The sequence below is a fragment of the Lynx rufus genome, unplaced genomic scaffold (assembly GCF_022079265.1).
Source record: "Lynx rufus isolate CCGP_SWC_20201006 ecotype Redwood Valley unplaced genomic scaffold, mLynRuf1.p SCAF_13, whole genome shotgun sequence".
Taxonomy (NCBI): Eukaryota; Metazoa; Chordata; class Mammalia; order Carnivora; family Felidae; genus Lynx; species Lynx rufus.
Window position 1 is genome coordinate 20539297 of NW_025814827.1, and position 25853 is coordinate 20565149.

At 39.6% G+C, this 25853-nt stretch overlaps 1 protein-coding gene across 2 annotated transcripts in view; it reads left to right on the plus strand.

Annotated features, from left to right (window-relative positions):
- The first annotated feature begins 12254 nt into the window (after positions 1-12254).
- Positions 12255-25853, plus strand: part of RAB27A (RAB27A, member RAS oncogene family) — a 77832-nt gene continuing 64233 nt past the window's right edge. For both annotated transcript variants that reach the window (XM_047075080.1, XM_047075083.1), the window contains exon 1: positions 12255-12374. The gene's annotated coding sequence lies outside the window, so the exon portion shown is untranslated. The remainder of the gene's footprint in view (positions 12375-25853) is intronic.

Genomic DNA, 25853 nt, shown 5'->3' on the forward strand with positions numbered 1-25853 from the left:
GTCTCTTATGGTTTGGCTCCCTCCCTCTCTTTTTCTTCCTTCCCCTCCCCCATGGTGTTCTTGCTAACTTAAAAATACACATGAAAATTTTAATTCATCTACCAAGTATTTACCATGTGATAGGTTTAGCTTTGCTTGACTACAGATAGATTCTCTTGCATGAGTTTTCTCATCATGGAACCCAGGCTCAAGGAGCATCCCCTTTCTGGGATAGGACAATATAGGACTGAGAGACAGAGAAAACTTGGAATTGTAAGCTTCTGCTCAGTTGTGGCAAATGTCAAGCCTTGTCATATTCTTTTGGTTTATAGCAAGGACATCACATGGTCAAGCCCAGAGTCAAGGGCAGGGACACAGACTTCATACAGGGTACAGAGTCAAGTCATATGACAATGGGCAAGAATATATGATCCTGTTATATCCAAGGAATGATAAACCCTTATATGTAGCATCAACTTAAATTGAACTGCTTTTGATATTCCTGAGAATGATGGCATTGTCAGTTTAGCATTTACATACCAAGCGGCAGAGAATGAGTTAATTTTTTTTTCTAATAAAGATATTGCAGCTATTTAAATGAAGGTCACAATAAGATACCCACTTGACATACAAACAAAAAAGATGGAAAAATAATAAGTGTTAGCAAGGATATGGAGAAATTGAAACACTGATCCACTGCTGATGGGAATGTAAAACTTCAGTTGCTGTGGAACAATTTGGCAATTCCTCAAAAAGTTAAGCAGTGTTACCTTATGACCCAGTAATTTTACTTCTAGGTATATATCCAAGAGAAGTGAAAACATGTCCACACAAAAATTTATACATGAATGTTCATAGCTTCATTATTATAATAATTAAAAAAGTAGAAATTACACAAATGTCTATCAATGGATGGATAACAAGTTATATTTCCACACAGTAGAATATTACTCAGCCATAATTAATGAAATAGTGATACATGGTACAACATGAATAAACTTGGAAAACCTTGAAAGAAGATGGTCACAAGAGACCCTATATTGTAATTCTATTTATATGACATGTCTAGAACAAGCAAATGGAGAGAAACAAAGTAGATTAGTGGCTGCCAGGATATGGGGTTTCTTTTCAAAGTGATGAAAATGTGTTGGAACTAGATAGTGGTGATCAGTGACAACTTTGTCAATATTCTAAAGACACGGAATTGTACACTATAAAATAATGAACTTTATAATAATTCTATCTCAATAAAGCTGTCTTAAAAAAAAAAAAGAAAGAACAAGGATACAGCATCCAGAATAGCTGCAATTGAGATAGTTCACTCTTTCTGCCACAACGCATCTAGTTTGTTTTTTATGTGTAATAAAAAATACATAGCATGAAATTCATTATTTTTACAGGTTTTATGTGTACAATTCAGTGGTATTAAGTACATTCACACTATTGTGTAACCATCACCATCCATTTTTCACTAGAACTCTCCATTTAAATTTTGCCAGGCCCAGAGAGGTGAATTCAGTGGGGATATAGACTCTGCCCACATCCTTAAAAATCTTTAAAGATGGCATTAATGTCTGCAGTTCTTTGCTTAAATTGCTTCTCATTTACTGTTTTAGCCAGGGAAAGCATATTCAGAGGCTTTCAGTTCGTTCTTTCTACAATAAGGATTTGGTAGGGACTGAATGTGACACCCCTGGCAAAATTCATATGTTGAAATCCTAATCCCCAGTGTGATGGTATTTGGAGGTGGGGCCTTTGGGAGGTAGATTGTGCAGGTGGAGCCCTCATGAATGGGATTAGTGCCCTTATAAGAAGAGATACAGGAGAGATGATCACTTTCTTCACCATGTTAGGATTATAGCAAGAAGGTACAAACTGGAAAAGGGCCTTCTCACCAGACACCGAATCCATGAGCACCTTGATTTTGGACTCCCCAGCCTTCAGAACTGTAGGAAATATTTGTTTAAGTCACCCATATTATGGTATCCTGTTACAACAGTCTAAGGCAGGGTTCCATAAGGTCAGTGATTATAGTGTATGATCCTTTTAATGTATTGTTGAATTTAGTTTGCTAATATTGAGAATTTTTGTGTCTATATTCATCAGGGATATTGGCCTGTAATTTTCTTTTTTTGTGGCATTCTTACCTGGTTTTGGTATTAGGGCCTTGTAAAATGAGTTTAGAAGCATTCCCTCCTCTTAAGCGTTTTTGGAAAAGTTTGAGGATAGGTATCGAATCTTTGAATGTTTTGTAGAATTCACTGGTGAAGCATCTGGTCCTGAGCTTTTGTTTGTTGAGAGGTTTTTGATTACCGATTCAACCTCCTTACTGGTAATTTGTCTATCCCAATTTTCTATTTCTTCCTTGATTCTGTCTTAGAAGATTATCTGTTTCTAAGAATGTATCCATGTCTTCTATGGTGTCCAGTTCATTGGCAAATAATTGTCCATAGAAGTCTCTTATGATCCTTTGTATTTCTCTAGTACCAGTTATAACCTCTCTTGCTAGTTTTACTAACTTGAGCCTTCTCTTTTTGGTAAGTCTAGCTAAAGGTTTGTCAAATTTGTTTATCCTTTCAAAGAACCAACTCTTAGTTTCATTGATTTTTAAATTTTATTTTTAGTTTCTATTTCATTTATTTATGCTGTGATCTTTCTTATTTTTTTCTTTCTACTAACTTTGGGCTAACTATTCTTTCCTAGTTCTTTGAGATGTAAAGTTAGTTTATTTGAAATTTTCCTTGTTTCTTGAGGTAAGCTTGTATCATTATGAACTTCCCTATTAGAACATTTTTTGCTGCATCCCATGGATTGTGAATTGTTATAGTTACATTTTCATTTGTCTCAAGGTATTTTCTGATTTCCTCTTTGATTTTTTTTGTTGACCCATTGATTGTTCAGTAGAATGTTGTTTAATTTCTACATATTTGTGATTTTTTTTTTTTTAGTTTTCTGCTTGTAATTTTTTTTAGTTTCATGCCATTGTGATCAGAAAAGATGCTTGATAGGATTTCAGTCTTATTAAATCTATTGAGACTTGTTTTGTGGCCTAACATGTGATCTATCCTGGAGAATGTTTCATGTGCACTTGAGAAGCATGAGTATTCTGCTGCTTTGGGATTAAATATTCTGTATTTAGGCCAATGTTCCCTTATTGATGTTCTATCTGGATGATCTATCCATTGATGTAAGTAGGGTGTTAAAGCACACTACAATTATTGATGCAGACAATTTCTTCCTTTAGATCTGCTAATATTTGTTTAATATGTAGGTGCTCTTATGTTGGGTGCACAAATATAATTTTTATATCCTGGGTTGGGTTGACTGCTTTTTCAACAGGTAATGCCCTTTGTCTTTTATAGTCTTTGTTGTAAAGTCTGTTTTTTCTGGTATAAGTATAGTTACACCAACTTTCCTTTCATTTTTATTACATGGAATATTTATTTAATCTCTTTCCTTTCAGTCTAGGTGTGTCCTTACTTCTGCAGAGTTTCTTTTAAGCAGTATATAGATGAGTCTTGTTTTTTTTAAGTCCACTCAGCTTCTCTGTGTCTTTTGATTAGAGAATTTACATTTAAAGTAATTTTCTTATATTTATTTTATTTTATTTTTAATGTTTATTTATTTCTGAGACAGAGACAGAGCATGAGTGGGGGAGGGGCAGAAAGTAAGGAAGACACAGAATCAGAAGCAGGCTCCAGGCTCTGAGCTGTCAGCACAGAGCCCGACGCAGGGCTTGAACTCACAAACCATGAGATCATGACCTGAGCTGAAGTCGGTTGCTCAACCGACTGAGCCACCCAGGTGCCCCAAAGTAATTTTTTAAATTTTAACTTGTTTTATTTATTTATTTTTTAAATTTACATCCAAATTAGTTAGCATATAGTGCAACAATGATTTCAGGAATAGATTCCTTAGTGCCCCTTACCCATTTAGCCCATCCCTCCTCCCACAACCCCTCTTGTAACCCTCAGTTTGTTCTCCATATTTACGAGTCTCTTTTGTTTTGTCTCCCTCCCTGTTTTTATATTATTTTTGCTTCCCTTCCCTTATGTTCATCTGTTTTGTCTCTTAAAGTCCTCATATGAGTGAAGTCATGTGATTTTTGTCTTTCTCTGACTAATTTCACTTAGCATAATACCCTCCAGTTCCATCCACATGGTTGCAAATGGCAAGATTTCATTCTTTTTGATTGCTGAGTAATACTCCATGGTATATATACACCACATCTTCTTTATCCATTCATCCATCGATGGACATTTGGTCTCTTTCCATACTTTGGCTATTGTTGATAGTACTGCTATAAACATGGGGGTGCATGTGTCCCTTTGAGACAGCACACCTGTATCCCATGGATAAATGCCTAGTAGTGCAATTGCTGGGTTGTCGGGTAGTTCTATTTTTAGTTTTTTGAGGAACCTCCGTACTGTTTTCCAGAGTAGCTGCACCACCTGCATTCCCAACATTTAAAGTAATTATTGATAGGTATGTACTTATTGCCATTTTGTTAATTGCTTTCCAGCTGGTTTTGTATTTCCTGTTTGTTCCTTTTTTCTTCTTTCACTCTTTTTCTCTGTGCTTTAATGACTTTCTTTAGTGTTATGATTAGTTTTTTTCCTTTCATTATCTTTTGTGTATATATAATAGGTTTTTCCTTTATGTTTACCATGTGGTTCACATATAATAGCCTATATATATATATATATATATATATATATATATATATATATAAAACAGGATATTTTAAGTCAATAGCAACTTAAATTTTTACATATTCTAAAGCCTCTACATTTTTAGTCCCCTACCATGTTTTATGTTGTTTTTATTAAAAAAATTTTTTTAAGGTTTATTTGTTTTGAGAAAGAGAGAGAGCAAGAGCAGGGAAGGGGCAGAGAGAGAGAGGGAGAGAGAGAGGATCCCAAGCAGGCTCCATGCTGTCAGCATGGAGCCTGATGTGAAGCTCGATCTCACAAACTGAGAAATTATGACCTGAACAGAAATCAAGAGTCAGATGCTTAACTGACTAAGCTACCCAGGTGCCCCCCTCCCCCATGTTTTATGTTTTTGATGTCAAATTTTATATCTTTTTATTTAGTGTATTTGTTAACTAGTTATTATAGTTATGTTTGCTACGTTTGTCTTTTAAGCTTAATCCTAGCTTTATAAGTGGTTTGTCTCCTGCTTTTACTATATATTTGCCTTCACCAGTGAGATTTTTACTTTTATATTTTCTTGTTATTAGTGTGTTTTCTTTTCTGCCTAAAGATATCCCTTTAATATTTCTTGTAAAGTTGGTTTAGTGATGATGAGCTCCTTTAGCTTTTGCTTGCATGGAAAAATCTTTATCTCTCCAATTCTGAATGATAGATTTACTGGGTAGAATATTCTTGGTTGGAAGTTCTCTTTTTTTCAGCACTTTGAATATATCATGCCACTCCCTTCTGGCCTGCATAGTTTCTGCTGAAAAATCAGCCAGTAGTCTTAAGGGGTTCCCTTGTACATAATTTTTTTTTTTTCTCTTGATGCATTTAAGACTTTTTCTTTAACTTTTGACATTTTAATTATGATGTGTCTGGATGTGGGTCTCTTTGGAGTTTTCTGTCCTTTTCTCTCTTCTCCTTTTGGGACTCCTACACTACTAATGTTATTCTGTTTGATGTTGTTCTGTAAGTCTCCTAATCTATCTTCTCTTTTTAAATTTCCATTTTCTTTTTGTGGCTGTGTTTGAGTGAGTTCCATTGCCTTGTCTTCTTGGTGACTGATCCATTTTTCTGCATCATCTAGCCTGCTGTTGAATCCCTATAGTGTATTTTTCAGTTCAGTTATGTTCTTCAGCTCTGTGACTTCTGTTTAGTTCTTTCTTATATTTTCTACCTCTTTGTTGAAGTTCTCACTGTATTCATCCATTCTTCTGAGTTTGGAGAGCATCTTTATGCCTATTACTTTGAACTCTAGCAGGTAGATTACTTGTTTGCATCTCATTAAGGTCTTTTTCTGAGGTTTTGTCTTGTTCTTTTATTTGGAACATACTTTTACTGTTTCCTCTTTTTCCTTGACTCTTCATGCTTGTTTCTGAGTATAATGCAAACTAGCTACCTCTCCCAGCCTTGAAGGAGGTATCTTACTTTGAAGGAGATAGGAGGTGAAACTTGTTGTTCAACCTTGCCCTAGATCTTATTTGTCTTTGGAATCTTTGTGATTGCCTAAGTAGACTGATTTATTCTTGAGGGGTTCCAGTTGTTGATGGTGTGCTAAGACCTGTGATCTCAGTCAGCACCTGGGTTTAGGCTGATTGGAAGCCAGATCCTTAGGCAGCAGCAGCTTTTAACATATGTAAATATATATAGTCCTTTGGCACACAATTGTAGACCCTGCTGACCTCTAGGTCAGGCGATCTGGAGGGTTCTCTTGGGTAAGAGTCGTAAAAATCAGGACTTCAGATGAGTGTATAAACTCCTTTCTGGGAAGTACCAGTAAGCTGTGATGAAGTCAAGGGAGGGTGCAAAGACAGTGATTCCCTGCCTATATTCCCAGGTAGTGCCTCTGTGGTCTGTAGATATCTGACAAACCTAAAGCCTGTCCATCAGGTTAAAGCTACAGAACAAGTAAATAGGGCTTATCTGCAGGCAGTCAGGGGTTGTGTTTTGGTCAGTTTTCTACGTAATGCTCTTGGTATAGTACCTTGCCCTGAAATGTTTTTCTAGTTTTTACAATCCTGTGGTGCCCAGGAACATAAGCCCTTTTGGCCACCAGATTAGCCCCTCTGGTCACCAGAGTCACGTATTCCACAGGTGCTCCCTGTGTGGAGTGTGTTTACCTGCAGGCTTTAGCAAGGCTTGGGACAAGTGCTGGGAACAGGAAATGCCTGTAGCTTTTGTGAGTGGGGATTCTTTTATTCCTGGTTGATACTAGGGAGACCTGTTGCAGCAGCATCTTCAACTGTCAATCTCAACCCATAAAGGGCAACGACCATTGATCTTTTCAAAGATGTCAGGCCTCCTCACCAGTGCCTCCGTGAAAGGAGTATCATCAGGGCCATCCATGTAACAATCAGGTGGTGGTTTCTCCAGTCTCATCACAAATCAATTCCAATTCTAAGATCAGCAGGGCAGATAATGGGAGTAAAAGGGTGAGAGAGAAAGTAAAAAAAAAATGGTAGATTTTTAAGTGGGCCACTAGACTTTATCCAAAGGGATATTCTAAAGGGACTTCTGAAAATTTTTTTTAAAAAAAAACTATTGCAAAATAATGTCACACTTAGAGAAAAGTTACAAAAATAGTACAAAAAATTTTCATCTACTTGTTACCCAGATTCCACAAATGTTAACATTTTACTACATTTGCTTTAATCTCTTTCCATATATGTGTACTTACACATGAACACACACATTATTGTTTTTCTAAACCCTTTGAGAGTAAATTGCCCACATGATGCCATTTTACTACTAAATATTTCAGTGTGTACTTCCTAAAAACAAGGATATTGTCTTTCATAATTACAGTGTAATGATAGAGATCAGGAAATTAAGATTGATACAATATTATCTAATCTCAGATTTTATGCAAATTCTACCAAGTCCTTTTAGTGCTCTTTAGGTCAATAGACAATTTTTTTTTTCTTGTCTGGGAACTAATCCAAGATCACATTGGATTTGTTGGATCATATGGTCATTCTGTTTAACATTTTGAAGAACTGCCAAACTGCTTTCCAAAGTGACTATCGTTTTGCATCCCCACCAACAATGTATAAGGGTTTCAATTTCTCCACAGGCTACTAGCACTTGTAATTTTTCTTTTCTTTTTTTAAACAAAGTTATGGCCAACCTAGTAGATGTTAATGAGTATCTAATTCTGGTTTTGAGTTTCATTTCCCTATTGACTAATGACATTGAACATCTTTTCCTGTGCTTGTTGACCATTTTTATACCTTCTTTGAAGAAATGTCTTCAAGTCCTTTGCCCAATTTTTAATTGGTTGTTTGTCTTTTCTATTTGTAACAGCTCTTTGTTATATTCTGATACTATATTCTTATCAGATATATGACTTGCAAATATTTTCTCCCATTCTGCATATTGTATTTCACTCTCTTGTGTCCTTTGCTAAACAAAATTTTAAATTTTTGATAAAGCCTAGTTAACCCATTTTTCCTTTGCTGCTTATACTTTTCTTATTAGGTCTAAGAAGCCATTGCCAAATCCCAGGTAATGAAGATTTGTCTATGTTTTCTCCTATGGGTCTTATAGTTTTATGTTTATAATTTAGGTCTTTGATCTATTTTGAGTTAATTTTTATATATGATGTGAGGTAAGGGTCCAACTTTATTCTTTTGCATCTAAATATCCAGTTCTTCCAGCACTATTTGTTGAAGAGACTGTTCTTACCTCATTGAATGATCTTGGCATTCTTGTTGAAAATCATTTGACCCCAGATTTATGGGTTCATTTCTGGATTCTCACGTCCATTCCATTCATTTATATGCTTATTCTTATGTTAGTACCACACTGTTTTGATTAGCAGCTTTGCATTAATTTTTGAAATCAGGAAGTGAGTCCATCAAACTTGTTGTTTTTTTTTTTTTTTTCTCCAAGATTGTTTTGGCTCTTTGAGGTGCTTTACAATTTAATGTGAATTTTAGGATCAACTTTTCCATTCCTGCAAAAATCATTCCTTTTGGGAAGGATTGTGTTGAATCTGTAACTTCTTTTGGGAGGTATTGTTATCTTTATAATATTATGTAATGATGAACGTGGAACATCTTTTCATTTATTTAGGTCTTCTTTAATTTGTTTTTGTAGTTTTCAGTGTATAAGCCCAGCACCTCCTTGGTTAAACTGATTCCTAAGTGTTTTATTTTTTTTTGATGCTACTTCACATAGGATTTTTTCTTAATTTTTTATATAGCTCATTGCCAATGTATAGGGGAAAAAAACGGATCCTGTATTCTGCATCTTTGCTTATTTCACTTATTAGCTCTAAGGTTTTATTTTTCCTGATATTTAGATATAATCATGTGCCTGTTGCTTGTATTGCAAAAGGGTATTTAGAAATCAAAATCTGGGTGCTAAGTGTATTCACAACTCCTGTGATATAATTGCTTTTGGCATATCTTAGCAGACACTACTGGAAAGTACATACATACCTGCATATCAATATATAATCCTATTCCTGTCTAGGTCTATGTGTTAAAAAGCATGAGTTCTTACTGATACCTCCAATTTCAACCATATTAGTGATACTGGAAACTGAGATTCTGCATGTTTCAAGCAGCAGCCTGCATTGTCACAGAAGCCCCAGGGTGGGAATCAAGAGGTATGCTGTGACCAGTTCTGTGACTAGAGTAAGTGGTATAGAGAGGATTTTGATTTGATACACAAAATGTATTCAATATATTTAGTTTCTGTAATTAACTTTTTCTCTTTGTTTTCTTTTTACCTCTCTGGGCACTCTTTTCTCAGACTTCTTTAATGGAGTGATCCTCTGGGTTTTGTACCAAGCCTCCTCTTTGCCCACGTAGTACATTTTCTAGACTACCTCAATGACTTTCATGTCTTTGAGTACCCTTTGTGCAATAGCTTCAGTTCATGTCTTCGGTGCTTCAGATCAGCCTATTCAACTGCACACTGAACAGTTGCACTTGTATGTTCTCCTGATGCCGATATGTCAAAGTTAAAATGTCCTAAACTTGTTCATTATGGCCAAATTTACCCTTTTGCAACAGGGCTCTCTTCCTTTTGCTCAATGGTTCCTAGTTACTGAAACCAGAAATGGGCATTTCCATAGATTTCTCTCTCTCCCTCATCTACAATCAAGTCTTCTTGATTTATTCTCCTAAATATCTCAAATCTGTTTATTCATCTTCATCCTCATGATCACTGTCTTAAGCCAGATTAGTGTTATCCCTTGGATTTCAGCATGTTAATTGGCCTCTGAAACCTATTCTTAGCCTTATAGCCATTTAGAAAATGAGTTCCAAGTTCTAGTCCTGGCTGTGCCACTTTCACCTGTATGATCTTGATCAGGTTGTTTCATTGCTTTAAGGCTCAGTTTCCTTATCTGTGATATAGAGACAGGAATAGTACTTATTTCAGAGGGTACTTGTGAGAAGTATATGAGGGGATATATGCAAAGTTCTTAGCATATTGGCTGATTCGTAGTAAATGGTCAGTAAATGTTAGCTATTATCATTATAATCATTCCAGCGTTATTAAAAATCCAGCCTCTGCTATTCCTCCAGTTTCATCTCTGATTGGTTCATTCTACTCAGTTTTTCAGCTTTTCTGGACTTCTTTCAGTTGCTCTAATATCTGATGCTCTCTTCTGCCTCCAGGTCTTTCCTCTGCTCTCTTTTCCTAAAATTCTCTTCTTTATCCTCCTACCTTATTTATCCTTCTTAATTTATGCAACAGTTTCTCTAGGGAATTTCGATTTGGTGTCACTTGTGTCCCAATAACACTCTAACTTCCATTTTCAGGGATCTTATCTCACCACACTGGGGTTAACCTGCTTACTTGTTGGTCTACCAAGCCACTGAGTGTAGGGACCAATTTACCTTGTTCACTATTGCGTCTCCAATTCCTAACCTGGATTTAAAATTCAGTGAATGAAAAGATAGTGAATGGGCCACAATACCATTGTCTGGTTTTTTTGATCTCCTGCTAGGTAAACTCCTGGTCACAGCTCTGCTTGGCTTCAGGAGTGGGGAGGATTGAAAGGGAAAACTCTCCTTGTATCATATCAGCCATTAGCAGTTGCTGCATTGATGGTCCTCCAATTATTAGCTGATCAGTAACTCCCAGGACTGTTCCTTTACACATGAACACGGGGCTACTTTACCTGTCTTAGCCTAACTCCGGAATTACTAGTATGATGGCCTTACCTGGGGAACGTCCTTTGACACTATCACCCTATGATGAAATCTGTTATCTCTAACTTTGAGATTACTCTGCTAAATTTGCCTAGAAATATTAGATTGGATGCATATTCAATATTTCACAATTCCATATGTTTTGTCCTGTAAGCGATTTTGTCCATTGGACACATACCTGAGAAGCTAATTATATTGCAGTGCAGTCTGTGAATAGCTACAGACTGGAAGCATGATGGGGTTGGGCAGGTGGGCCTGGAATGGCTTGAACTTGTGGTGGAAGTAGACCCAGATCAGTGAGATGGAACAGAAGGTAAAAGAAGCTTGATTAGGGTTTTCAATCATTTGGTTCTGCTTAGAAGTGGAATTATTTCGTTCCGAGGTGCTGTGCCTGAAGAGCCCACGGAGGCAAGCCCAAAGGCCACTGTCCATACCCCGAGGCCACTGAAGGAGAAATTTGGCTGCCTCTGAGTGGTAGTCTGGTGGGGGAACGGGCTTCACAGCTGCAGGTTCCAAGCAGGGGCACATAAACCCGTCCGCGCTGAAATAAGGAAGCCGCTGGGGGGCAGCAAAGGCTCGCGGATTTCTCCTCACGCTGCTATTCTTTATTGTGCTGTAGTTTGCCTTTTTTTTTTTTTTAACGAATTGCTCTCTCTTAAAATTTAGAGTGATTTTATAATCCGAACGAGACTGTATGAACAGAGACCTCGTTTGTCATTTCCTCTCAGAAATATATTTTTTCCTGTCAGAGTTTACTTTTTCTCTATCGCGTCATTTCCAAGAATCCCAGAGCTTTCCCTTGCCCCAGGAAGGCCAGGTCCAGGCCGATCCGAGTGAGAAGCTGGCGGGGCGGGATGGACAGTGGCAGAGCCGGACGTTCGGCGCAGATCCCGCCCCGGGGAGCCGGACCCGGGAGCACCTGGAGCAGGAGCATACCGGGCCTCGGGAACCCCGCCTCGGGCCGATTTTGCAGCTGCTCGGCACCCCCCTGGCTACTACGGTGAAGACACTGATATGATGCCCTGGAAAACACCTTTAAGAACATGGCTTTGGCGGGGGAGGAGATTTGGCGAGAGTCACCAAAGCACACCTTGCAGCTCGCTGGCCCCAGAAAAGTTTGTAAATGTGACCCCTGTGTCTCAACACGAAAACAACTTTCTAAGGTTTCACACTTTCCAGGAAAGGGCGGTGGAGACCTGATATGGGCCAAAGGGAGCGTGCGGGGGCCTTTTCGTGGCTCACGAGAGGAGTCAGGCGTAGGTGCGGCAGGTGCTGCGGGCCTGGGAGCGTCGTGCGAGGAGGAGCCCGCAAAGCGCCCTCGCGGGGTAGGGCGGGAGTGCTCCCTGAGGTGACAAGAGGAAGCGGGAGGTGGAGGGTGGAGAGGAGGTCCCGCCCCCACCTCGCTCTCCTCTACGGGAAGTGATGTGGGGCCAGACGGAAAATACCCGCCGAGAACCCAAAAAGGGCCGGCAACGGGTGGACGCGGAGCGCGCGCAAGAGCAGCTGCGTGGGGACAGCGAGGTGGAGCCAGGTGAGCCGGGCGGCTGCGGGTGGTCTGGGAGGCGCTGCTCGGTCCCCGGCGTCCGAGGGGTTCCGATTCAACCCGGAGGGCAGAGCGTGGTAGCCGGCGAGTGGCTGGGTTGGCCCTGGGGCTGGCATTGAAGGCTGCGATTCCTCGTCCCCCTTCGGGGGGTCTGAGCCTGCCGGAAAAGCTGCTTTGCTTCTCGCAGGCGCGCGGCACAGACCCTACGTTGACAACCGCCGGGGGTGGGGGACAGCTTGGGCGACGTGCTGCCTAGGTGCAGTTCCAGGTTGGCACGGGGCTGAAGTCACCTCCGGGTGGCACCCGGCGCGAGAGTCCCCGTCAGTGTCGAAGGAAACTTCTGGCAGGAGAGGAGTAAAGTCCGAGACCTCCTGCACTGCCCATAGTTCTTTCTCCCTCCTGTTGTTTTCAGTTTGATTACTTAACGTCTTTACACCCTTGTTGGTGAGGGTCTGGGCAGCAAACTGGCTGGGTGCGAGAAGGTTCTCCTGTCAGTCAGACCAAAAACCCTACCTGGTGACAGGCCCTTGGGTCTTGACTGGTGGTAGGACTGAAGGACAGGTTTTGGTAACTATTGCCAAATCCTTATCTCTCTCCCAGTAGATCACCAATTAAGCAAAGTCAGGCCTGAAATGAAGGAAACCTTGTGAGCCCTTAACTTCATCTTCCTGGCCTTTTGGCTCCTGCTGGCCACATGGTCTCAGAATGTTCTGCCTCGGGTTTTCTTCCTTATCTCTTTGGGCTAACAGCTGTTTTTTATGACTCCATGGATTTTCACTTTATGTTTGGCTCATCGCTCAGAGTTGGGGAAGGGGGAGTAGTGTTATGCTATATGTTTTCTGTAATTATTGCTGATTTAATTTGTTGGTAGTCCATTGTTGCTATCCCCTTCCCTGTTTTCTGCCTTCTTAAAAACTTGCTTTAGAGGGAAAAGTCTGGAAAACTGTTCTGCAGATGATTAGAAATTAAGAAAGGTTAATAAAATGCTGAAAGAACTGGACTGAAGATCATTCTTTATGTTAGTTTTCACCTACTTTCTAACTTTCCTTCCTTCCTTTCTTCCTCTTTCTCTCTCTCTTTCTTTCTTCTTCCCTTTCTTTCTTAAAGTACATGGCTTGCCTTGATTTTTAATTTTGATGAAGTATAATTAATTTTCTCTTTTGTTGTTTGTGCTTTTAGTGTCAAATCTAAGAAAGAACTTCCGAATCTAAGGTCATGAAGATTTATGCCTGTGTTTTTTTTCTAAGAGTTTTATAGCTTTAGCTCTTATATTTCAATCTTTGATTCATTTTAAGTTTATTTTTGTGTATGGTGTGAGGCAGGGGTCTAATTTAATCCTTTTGCATGTGGATATCCAATTCTCCCGTCACAATTTGTTGAAAATATTATTTTTTTCCCCTTTGCATGGTCTTGGCACTTCTGTTGACAATCAGTTGGCTGTTCATGTGGGGGTTTATTTCTAGAATCTTAATTTTATTCCATTGATCTATTTGTCTATCCTTATGCTAGTATCATACTATCTTTATTATTGTAGTTATGTAGTAGGTTTTGAGGTTGGGAAGTGTGAGGTCCTCCCATTTTGTTCTTCTTTTTTTGAAATTGTTCTGTCTGTCCTGGGTCTCTTGAATTTTCATATGAATTGTAAGATCAGCTTCTCAATATCGGTATCTTTGGTTTTAGAACAGATTTTAAGGGTTTTGAAGTGCGCCGCAATCTCTAGGAACCAGACTCTTGATTTCCCCTTCCCAAATCTGCTTCCACTTGGTCTTTCCCATCTAAGTCAATGACAACTTTACTCTTCTAGATTCTCATACTAAATATTCTGGAGTCACCTGATTCCTTTCCTTTTCTCATTACCACCTCTAATCCTTCAGTAAATCTCACTGGTTCTACTTTGAGAAAATATAATATATATGGGATAAAAACCATTTCTCACCATTTCCACTGCTTCTACTAAGATCCTATCATTTCTGTCACCTGGATTACTGCAAAAGCCTCCTGCAGGGCCACCCTGCTTTCACCGTCACCACTCTACAGTCAACATAGCAGCCAGAGTTCATTATGCCACTCACTCCTCTGTTCACAACTGTGCAGTGGCTTTTTTTTTTTTTTTTTTTTTATCTCAGAAGAAAAAAATCCTCATCATGGTCTGCAAGGCTCTGATGTGGTGTGTGGCTTCATCTTCCATTATCCTCCTCTTTGCTTGTTCTGCTTCACCCACACCTTAAGACCTTTGCATTTGCTCTTTCCTCTGCCTGGAATGTTCTTCCTTCAGATGTCTGCATGGCTTTCTCACTCATTTAATCCAAGTCAAAGATCATTTCTTTAGAAAGGCTTTCTTGAACCATCCCATCTAAAATAGCATCCTTCACCCCACCTATCATTTTTTGCCCCCTTACCTTACCTTAGTTTTCTTTTCTTTAGAGTATCTATAGCACTGTCATTACACACACACACACACACACACACACACACACACAACTGTTGTTTCCCACTGTTAGAATAGCTTCATGAAGATTATGAATTTGTCTTGTTCTATGGTGTGCATAGCACCTAGAATGGTTTTTTGGCACATATTAAGCTCTGAAAAAATATGTGTTGAAAGAATGAAAAGGGAATGAGAGACTGAGAAATGGAGATCATTCTACTGTTGCTTCCTCTCTGTTCCTTCACACTTCACCTAAGAGAAGCAATGTCTGTAGTTACTTGAACATCTCCTATGTCTCCCCTATTCTATCCTCCTATTGCCCCCAAGAGAATAGCTTTGGATTCTTATCACAGTGGCAGTGGGGAGCCCTCTTCTCTGTAGCTGGGCAGACTGTGTGGAGGCATTCAATACCTGTCTCCAGGGATACCGCTTCTTGTGCTGAATTCAAATTCAAGAAAATGGAATTCACTTCTTGATGAATATTTTGCACTATAGTGAATTAATCCTTCTCTGTCTTCTAACTGAAATTGCAATTCTGAGACGCATTTTGGCATTTAATTACCTAACTACTTTAGACTAGAAACTGTTTATGTATATGTTGTCATACACGTCTTATGGCTAGATTGTAATATCCTGGTGGCAGAGCATGATGACTTCGGCTTACTTTTTGAGTCTTATGCTGCAAGGTATCTTAGATAAAAGAAATGTTCAATAATAAACTCTTGCTGAATGTACCAGTAAGTTAATGAATAAACCTGGATTTATTTTTATCATTGGAAACTTCTAGTCCTTACATTTAATTTTTTTAGCCAATAGCTATAAATATCTTGTTTTAGTTCATCTTATCCTGCTGCTTCTGATAGAGCAATATTGGCTGCAGTTGAATAGGGTTTCCTACTGCCATTTCTCAGTGAGAATTAAATTACTTCGCCTAGAGAGTATGGTAATTAATCTTATAAGTTATTTAAAAATTGAATCAACCTTCAATTATTTAAACTATATCTATATTTGCAAAATATGGAAAAGGATTATTTTTACATATACATGGGATATATATAAATATATTTTCCCTAATAAATTGTGTTTGAAACCTCCCTCCAAAATAAGACAGAGGTTGCATATTTCAAGTCTGAGCCCCTAACTAGATGGCGGGAATCCTCTCACAATGTAAACATACATCAATTAGCATGAAGTACACTTTAAATGTCTTGGAATTTTATATGTCAATTATACCTCAATAAAGCTAAATTAAAAACAAATGTGAACTCCTTGGAAGCAAGATTGTGTTGCCATTATTAAAACAAGATTGCCTTCTGAAGAGAGTAATTTTTCCCTTTCACTGATTTCGCTTTTTATGCCTTGTGCAGTTTTTGCTTGGATCACATTTATTCTTCTGCCTCTTGATGAGGAAGTTTAAGTTTATGATCTGGTTTCCCTTGAGCTGATTACCTTGGGAGCAGACCTGAGCACTGAATTGGAGGAAGAGATAAAGGCTTTGTAATTAACTTTATGTCCAGAGAGGGAGATATGTGGAGCAGTGAGCATCCAGCTTGTTTGGCCTCCTGTCTTGTCATGCAGCACAGAAGGCACACCACATTCTCTTCTTGTATTATTGAGGTCTACTAACACTCATATTTTATTTACTGTTAACTAAAATTTGATGCCTTGCTTACTCAAAAAGAAAGTTGAAAGCTATTTCTCCTTTTATTTATTTTTGTCTCTATGTGTGTTACTCTTTAAACAATTTTTTTTAAATAAAAAAGTGTTTGGCATGGAGCCATACATGGGGCTTGAGCCCCTGACCCTGAGATCAAGGCCTGAGCTAAGATCAAGAATCAGCTGTTTAACCAACTGAGCCACCCAGGCACCCCTCCTTATGTGTTTATTCTTGAGAAGGCCTCCCATTTAGTGCCTCAGACACCTCAGAAGTACTCACATATATGGAATCAGACTTTTGTTTCTTAAAATTGAACTTTTGATGTGGGGTTGGAGGTAGGGTGCTAGATTTAGCAAGTTAAAAAAAAAAAAGAAATTTGCATCTTGAATAAACAATGAATAGTTTCTTACTATAAGTATATTGCATAAATACTTATACTAAAAAACTTGTTTTTTTTTTTTTAATGTTTTCATTTATTTTTGAGACAGACAGAGACAGAGCATGAGTAGGGGAGGGGCAGAGAGAGAGGGAAACACAGAATCCGAAGCAGGCTGCAGGCTCTGAGCTGTCAGCACAGAGCCTGATGCAGGGCTTGAACTCCCAGACTGTGAGATCATGACCTGAGCTGAAGTCAGACGCTCAACTGACTGAGCCACCCAGGTGCCCCCCAAAAACTTGTTTTTATGAAATGCAAATTTAACTGGGTATCTTGTATTTAATCTGGCAACTCTAGTCTGGTAAACCCATGTTTATGTGTAGGAAATGCATTGATCATGATAATGTCCAAAGAATGACTGAGCTATGGCTCGTTCTGGTGACCATACATGTGTTTATCTTAAAGACAGAGAGGGGCTGCCTGGCTGGCTCAGTCGGTGGAGTGTGCGACTATTGATCTCAGGGTTGTGGGTTTGAGCCCCAAGTTGGGGGTAGATTACTTAAAAAAATAAAATCTTTAAGGACAGAGAGGACTCATAAACTCAAGGAGTATAAGAAATGGAAGGAAGTTGAAGAAGATTGAGTTTTACTTTAGTCTTTTGTAATTAAGGAAATTCATATCCGCCGACATTAAGTGACTTTGTAAGATCACAGAGTTACTGGCAGAGTCAGGACTGAAATTCCAGGCACAGTGGTTGGTCTACTGCATAATGTCTCCCATAAGATATGTTACTTTGTAAGTTTCTTTCTTTCCTTTTTTTCTTTCTTTCTTTCTTTCTTTCTTTCTTTCTTTCTTTCTTTCTTTCTTTCTTTTAGGTTTTCATGTTGACCCTTAATCACTTTTTTTTTTAATTCCAGTATAGTTAACATACAGTGTTATTTAGTTTCAGGTGCACGATTTAGTGATTCAACAATTCCCACCCTTAATCACTTCTGTTGTCACTCTCCCATGATCACTCCCTTATCATGCTGTCCCTTCCAGTCTCCAGATCCAAATGTGGCAGGCACATGAGACACCCTTGTCTTTTCTCTGAGATCCATATGACTGTTGAAAGCCACCATTTGGTTGTATTCCCTGTGACAATGCCAGAAAGCTTGTCATTCAATGTATTTTTATTCCTTTTGAGGTCTTGTTAATATTTTTGTCCCTTAAAAATTTTTATTATAAGATATTTTGATGCTTTTTTAAGTCCACAACAACCAAGTGTTGTCTTACTGACAACCTGCTTGCTTTGTGGCCTACTCCTATGAAACCTCTCACCCCCTGGCCTTGTGGCAGAACAAATATGGAAGATATATGGTAAGGACAAATGTATTAGATAGATAGAGGTGACTTACCCTTTAGAGATGTGTTGTTATAAAACACTGGGTTATTTTTTTATTATTTAAAACTTATGTGTACCTATTTAAGAAAGCAGCTTTGAAAATAAACATGCTTCCTCTGCCACTAGAGTGCCATATTTCAGAGCCACTAATCTTGTTTTTTCATGGGTTAATTGATTAATTCATATAAAGCCTTACCAGCTGCCAGGTCAAAGCATAATAATAAAATTGGTTGCCAAGAGACTAAAAAATCTGTTCATTTTTATTAACTGTAGTTTATCCATCCTACCCTGATCCCACCACATGGTTGGCTGGTCAAATCTTATCTGGGTATGACTGGTTACTTATCTCCTGTGTATTTGTATCATTAAGAACAAAGACAGGGTCTCAGCTAACTAAACTTTATGATAAGGCATTTTTATTCTTGTTATACTAGCCCTAATATGGGGAGGAATAAGACACATAGAAATAGGTCATGACTTAAATGTTCTTTTGAGATACCCAAGAATTTAATTTTTTTTATTTTTTTAAAAAATTTTTTGAATGTTTTATTATTTATTTTTGAGAGAGAGACAGAGACAGAGAGACAGAGTGAGAGCGGGAGAGGGGCAGAGAGAGAGAGGGAGACAGAATCCAAAGCAGGCTTCAGGCTCTGAACTGTCAGTACAGAGCCTGATGTGGGGCTCAAACTCACAAGCTGTGAGATAATGACCTGAGCAGAAGTTGAATGCTTAGTCAACTGAGCCACCCAAGCGCCCCTTAGATATCCAAGAATTTTAAAATTTAATCTATGGTGGTGGTCAGGATTTCTTTGTTTCTTAAAATGTGATTAATTTTCATAATGAATCTCACTACCACAAGGGAATGACTCCAAGAATGAGTAAAAAGGTCTAGCAGCCCTTGAAAAGATAAGGCATTGTTCCAGTCAGTTACTAGAGACCAAATGTGGCCAAACAAGCTACTGGCTGTTCCTGACTAGGCTTCCATTGTCAGGGGCAAGGCCAAGTCTCCATCGCCCTGCTCTGCTTAGGCACAGAAAGCCATGAAGTGGGTTTTGGTGCTTCTTCAGGGAGTGACTCATACCTGTGTTCTGGAACTCCTGTGTGAATGTGGAGGAGACAACATAGCTGGGAACTAATAGGCTGGGTTTTAGTCTCTAATATGGCTGACAATTTACTATGTGATATTGCACCAGGGGTTCTCAGGGCTGATTTGACCCCCTCCTCCCCTGAGGACTCTTGACAATGTCTCGAGATAGTTTTGGTTGTCAGAGCTGGGGAGTTACTACTGGCATTTAATGGATAGAGGCACAGGACAGCCCCTCAGGACAAAGGATTGTCCTGCCCAAAATGTTCATGGTGCCAAGGCTGAGAAGCCCTGCCTTAGACAAATAACTGAATCTCCCTGGCCTGCAGTTTCCTGACTGACATGTTCTCTCCATCATGTAAAGTTAACTAAGCATGACTCCACCATTGTTGTGTTTGTCACCTCTCCCTTACCCTGATTCTAAGTCATTAAATGTGGAATAGGGCCCAGGTATTGATACTGTTTTTAAAGTCCCCACAAAAGATTCTGATGTGCAGTTGAACTGAGAAACCACTGCCCTCAGGGATCACATGGGAGGAGATCCTTGTAGAGGTACCAGGTGACCGTTTGACAGGAATGGACCCTGTGGGGACAGCTGTCAGTAGCAAGTCTGCCACATGACTCAGCATAGGTGGAAGCCTGCTAGAAACCCACAGAGAGCATTGTGACTGAAGACTTGGCCTCTAAATTCCTCAGAGACCTGTGCTCTCAGCACCTATGCATGATGAGCTCTCAGCTGACTGAGAGTGTCTGCTCCCCAAATTTCCAGCCGGTAACCATACCCTTGTTTCAGATTTGCCTTGGACATTAGGGTTTTCTAAGGAAAGTGTAAGAGTGGACAGTGTCTTCATTAACACCTTCATTAACTGTAGCTTCTCTGAAAGGTTAAAAGTCAACAACAGAAACTCCCTACCCTGAGTCATCACCCCATTTTGTCACCCAGGTAAGGACACCACATTTATTAAACTTACAGCATCACGTAATTCAAGGGCTGGTAAGCACTCTAGAAACCAAGTAACCTCAGAGATTCAGAAGAGGTTCAGATTGATAACAGAGAAGGTTCTAGAAGACAGGCCTGTCAGCCGTTTCTCCACTGTGTTCTTTCCATGTCCCTATGCTAATCATTCTTGATTGTAACCAGGTGTAAGATGGGCAAGACAAAATTGTGTTGTTTTGTTGTTTAAACGAAATGACTTTCAGATGGAATTTTAACAACCAGTGCCTTTTCCTTGACTGTTCTGAAATATCACAGGAAGTGAAACAAGTATATTATGATTTTTTTTAAGTTTATTTATTTATTTTGAGAGAGCAAGAGAGAGCACGAGCATGGGAGGGGCAGAGAGAGAGGGAGAGAGAGAGAATCCCAAGCAGGCTCTGCACTTTCAGCATGGAGCCCAATGCAGGGCTTGAACCCACGAATGTAAGATCATGACCTGAGCTGAAACCAAGAGTTGGACGTTTAACTGAGTAAGCCACCCAGGTATATTATGATTTTAACTTAAGTTAAAGCCGCCCAGAAACATATGAGTGCCTGCTATGGGTATGTGCCAGCTTTCAGTTAAAGGCCACCATCATTTCTTCTGTATGTGGCTGCTTTTCTGGTCCCATTCTTGCCCCCCACTCCCTGCTCCTGCCACAGCCCATTCCTTGCAAAAAGCTGGTGATCTTTAAAAATCTAAATCAGATCATATCTTCCTTCTCTTTTAAATTTCCCTGCTATTTGCTACTGCGGTTGGTATAAGGTTCAAATGTTCTGACCATGGTCTGTAGAGGTCTCCATGATCTGGGCCCTGCTGGACTCCATGACCTCAGCTCATCCCTATGCCTTCATCTTTCAGCCTCATCTTCCTTTCTGTTCCTTGGAAATGCCAAGCACATTCCTTCTTCAGAACGTCTTGCCCTCAATGTGTTTTTCTCCAGATCTTCATGTGACTGTTTCCTTGGCATCATTCAGACTTAATTTCAAATATTACCCCCTCAAAGAGGTGGGTGATGGGGGCGGATGGGTGGCTCAGTCATTTAAGTGTCCGACTCTTGGTTTCAGCTCAGGTCATGATATCATGGTTAGTGAGATTGAGCCCTGCATTAGGCTGCAGGCTGACGGCGTGGAGCCTGCTTGGGATTCTCTCTCTCCCTCTTTGTCTGCCCCTCACTGGCTCGTGTGTACACACATTCTCTCTCTTTATCTCAAAATAAATAAACTGAAAAAAAAAAGAGGTGGGTGATGACTTTCACCCTGATAACTATTAAAAGTAGCCTCTGGTCACTCACTATCCTATGATTGTGTTATTGTCTTCATGGTATTTATTACTGTTTGAAATTATTTTATCCTTATGTTCACTTATTTATTGTCTCTCTTTGCATGCTAAAATGTTCTCTCAATGAGGACAGGAACTTTGTTTTGTGAACTACTATGTGTTTAACACCTAGAATCATACCTGGTACATGACAGATGCTAAGTTAATGAATGAATGACAGAAAGTAAGCAGTTGGTGTTAGAGAAGATTGCTCTACAGATTCAGTCCTATGAAATTCCTGTATTTCTTACATGTTGGCCTTTATTTTATTTTTTAAACTAAAACTAGAACACTAGTTTATTAATACATGAGAATTGGAATTGTTAAGCAGACTGGATTCTTTGAGAACTAATGTACTTGCTTCCTGTAGTAAAACTCCATGTGGAGCAAATATAATAGAAGAAAGCTACTTGGTAAGCACAGACTCAGGGCACAGGGACTTAGAAATCAAAAATATCTTGCTGGAAGAGGCCCGAAAGATCACCGTGGTAATGGTTCCTCACAACTGGCTGCCTGTGAAGATCACACAGGGGGATTTATTAAAACATACTCACACAAAGCCACACATTTTTCACTCTCTCCTTTGGAAATACTGATCGTTACTTTGCAGTCAGGGCTGAGGAATCCATGTGTCCTTTAAAATGCTGCCAAAATTGGGGTTCTTGGGTGGCTAAGTCAGTTAAGCATCTGACTTTCGCTCAGGTCATGATCTCCTGGTTCATGGGTTCAAGCCCTGCATTGGGCTCTGTGCTGACAGCTCAGAGCCTGGGACCTGCTTTGGATTCTGTGTCTCCCTTTCTCTCTGTCCCCCTCCTGCTCACACTCTGTCCATCTGTCTGTCTCAAAAATAAATAAACATGAAAAAAATGTTAAATGCTGCCAAAATGATGGATGGTATATGACCAGGTTTGGGAGCTAGTGACTGAGCCCACCCCTGTTTCCAGATAAGTAAACTGAGGCTCAGAGAGATCAAGTGCTTTACTCAGGGTCACACATCGGGTGAGCAGGGAGATGGCACTCAAATCTCCCAGGCTTCTCTCCTTGCTGTTCACAAAATATTGCAGCAAAGATTCTCAGGTTCAGAGGCAATACCACTTCAGAAATTGCTGGTTTATTACTTTTTTCTTTATTTACTTGTAACTAAGCAGTCTGGTGTCACACAGGAAATGCATACAGCATAGTTTTCCTTTTTTTACCACCAAGTGTCAGATCAATTTGATTTTAGACTCTGGGGCTGCAGAATGACCATCAGAGTGTGGTTCTGGGACCAACGCCATCAGCATGACCTGGAACGTATTAGAAATGCAGATTCTCAGTCCAGACCTACTGGATCTGAAACTCTGGAGGCAGGACCCACAGTCTGTTATTTTAAAGCCATCCAGAAGATTCTGACACACACTCAAGTTTGAGAACCACTGTCCATAGGTACATTTTGTGGTCCAACCTCTAGTTAAAGCAGCTGGCCTCAGCCTTTTAGTTGGTGACTCTTTAACATCAAGGGCTCAACTAAAACTAGTCATCTGCTTTCTTTGGTGACATTTATTCAAACCAGGGCCTACTGTTATAAATCTTCATCAGAATGACATACACAAGAAAGGAGGGGGAGCGATTAATTATTGAGCACCTGCTGTGTGCGAGGAACCATGTTTGAGACGATTACTTATCTCATTTAATTCCCACCACCATTCTGCTAGGTCGGTATTATTATCCTTATTTTACAGATTTGGAATTTGAGGCTGGTAAAGGTTAAACAAGATCTTCCCTACAGGTTGACACAATTATAGTTATAATTGTGCATTTTGCTATCTGTTGTCTCCCTAGAACAGCTGCTCTCAAACTTTATTATAGATAACTGGGAATCCCCTGGGAAGCTTGCATTTATAAATGTAAATTCCCTAGTCTCTTTCTCAGATCCTAATTTAGAGGCCTGGATGGAAGCCAGGACTTTGGATTTTCATGAAGTACTCTAGGTGATTCTGCTATCAGTGGGCTGCAGACCATGCTTGGTGAAATCCTGTCCTGGCTCCAACCCCAGTGGTTGGAACTGGGTGCTCCTCAAGGTTTTGATGAGACTGTGTGGGTCTCCAGTGTTTCATGCACTCACAGGCCTTGGGCACCTTGTTAGGGATGTTCGCAGAACAATATGAGCATGGGAGGAGGGAGTTTGGGAGCCAGTATAGTGTCTTACATTTCTGCTCTACCTCTCACAGGGTTCCCAGGCCATGTTTTGGTTTTGTGTAACTTGATCCTTCCTGTTATCTACCCAAACTGTGCAACTTTTCTCATAGCAGCTTCACCCTTGTGTTGATGGGGTGCACAGTTGTGAGCAATTTCCTTCAGGCTGTAATTAATATCTATCGAATAATGAGTTGCTTCAGCTTTTGAGGTCAGAAATGGTGTTTCATCTGTTTGATGATAACATATATCCCTTATTTTTCAGGGATGGAGTTGGCATATTTAATGAATGAGTTGTCAATCCATTAGGACACTGAGTGATTTGGTTCCATTATGAAGGAAAAAAGTAAGATGCAAATTAAAAAGAATGTCAGGTGTGATGCCTGATGGCTGTCTTGGTGGGGTGGCTTGCTGATTGGTCCATAGGTATGGAAGCAGCTACTGACATAAATACCCCAGGTCTCCCATAGTATAAAAAAGATGCATGTGTCAAAAGATGGCAAGAACCTCCTAGGACTTTGCCCAGTGGAGAAATTAGCAATATTGAAATACTAAATTTCTCTAATATGTCTTAGTTCCTAAAATAAAATTGTGTAGGGCAAGGGCAGAAGGAAATTCACAAAAGCACACATTTCAGTCTCCTGAGATCTACTGTATATAAGGCAAGTTATTTTTGCCAGTAAGAAAATAACCAAGTTACAGGGTAGGTATCTAAGAATGATTTGCCACTGATATTAGAGTGGATAATAATATGTAACTAGTACAGTAGCTCGAGCTACCACTTATTGAGAGCTTGTTATGTGTCAGGAAGTATACAAACATTCTCTCATTTAATTCTCACCAGACTTTTAAAGTAGATATTATCCTTTATTTTACAGATGATGAAGAAAGCTCAGAAGGATTAGGTAATCTTCTCAGGGCTGGGACTGGGGTGTGCAGGGGTACAAGACTGTCAGTGCTAAAACTAAGATTATCCTGGGGAAACTGAGGTGGTTGGTTACCCTGAGTGTCACCCAGCGCACTGACCCACAGTTGATAGTTAGGAAGTAAGCCCAAAGTGTTCTGAGGGGTCAGACAGATGGCTCATATTGAAACTTGCCTATCTGCCTCACAGAGAGGTTTTCAGGACATTTCTGGGCGCCCAGTTTCCTCCATTTTACATGCAGTTTTAATAAGCTTGATTATTTGGTTTCCAGGTGCCTTGTCAATTAGAAACTGAACACTGGAAGGGGAAGGGGTTATTCTAGAAAGGCACAGGGATTACTATGGTGAGGGACATCTGGCTGAAGGTGGGAGCAAGGAGAATGAAGTATAAATGAGTAAAAGATGAAATCAATGCAGTGGTCAGGAGGCATTTATTACGGGGCAAACATACCTTAAAAATAGCTATTATTGAGCACTATGTGCTGAACACTAGTTTAAACACTTATTGGTATCACATAATTCAGCTTTTGCAAAATAATCCCATTATTATCTGTTCCACAGATGAGGAAACTGAGGCACAGAGAGGTCACACAGCCAGTGAGTGGTAAAGCTGAGATTCAAAGTCTCCAGAGCCCAGATCCTCAACATCCTGCTTCATTGTAGGTCCTAGATGCTGAGGAGATAGCACAAGTCAGTGGTGTTTATTGTGATGTCCTGAATTATCTAAGAAAAAAATTAAAGCATGGACATTACATTTTATAGTAGTCCCCCCCCCTTATCTGTGGGGAATATGTTCTAAGACCCCCCATGGATGCCTGAAACTGTGGATAGTACTAAACCCTATATATACTATGTTTTTTCCTACACATATATACCTGTGATAAAGTTTAATTTATAAATTAGGTACAGTAAGAGATTAACAACAATAAGTAATAATAAAATAGAACAATTATAACAATATACTGAATAGAAGTTATGTGAACATGGTGTCTCTCTCTCAAGATATCTTATTGTGCTGCACTCATCCTTGTGATGATTTGAGATGATAAAATGCCTATACAATGAGATGCAGTGAAGTGAATGACATAGGCTTTGTGATATAGCATTTGGCAACTATTGGCCTACTGACGAATCATTAGGGA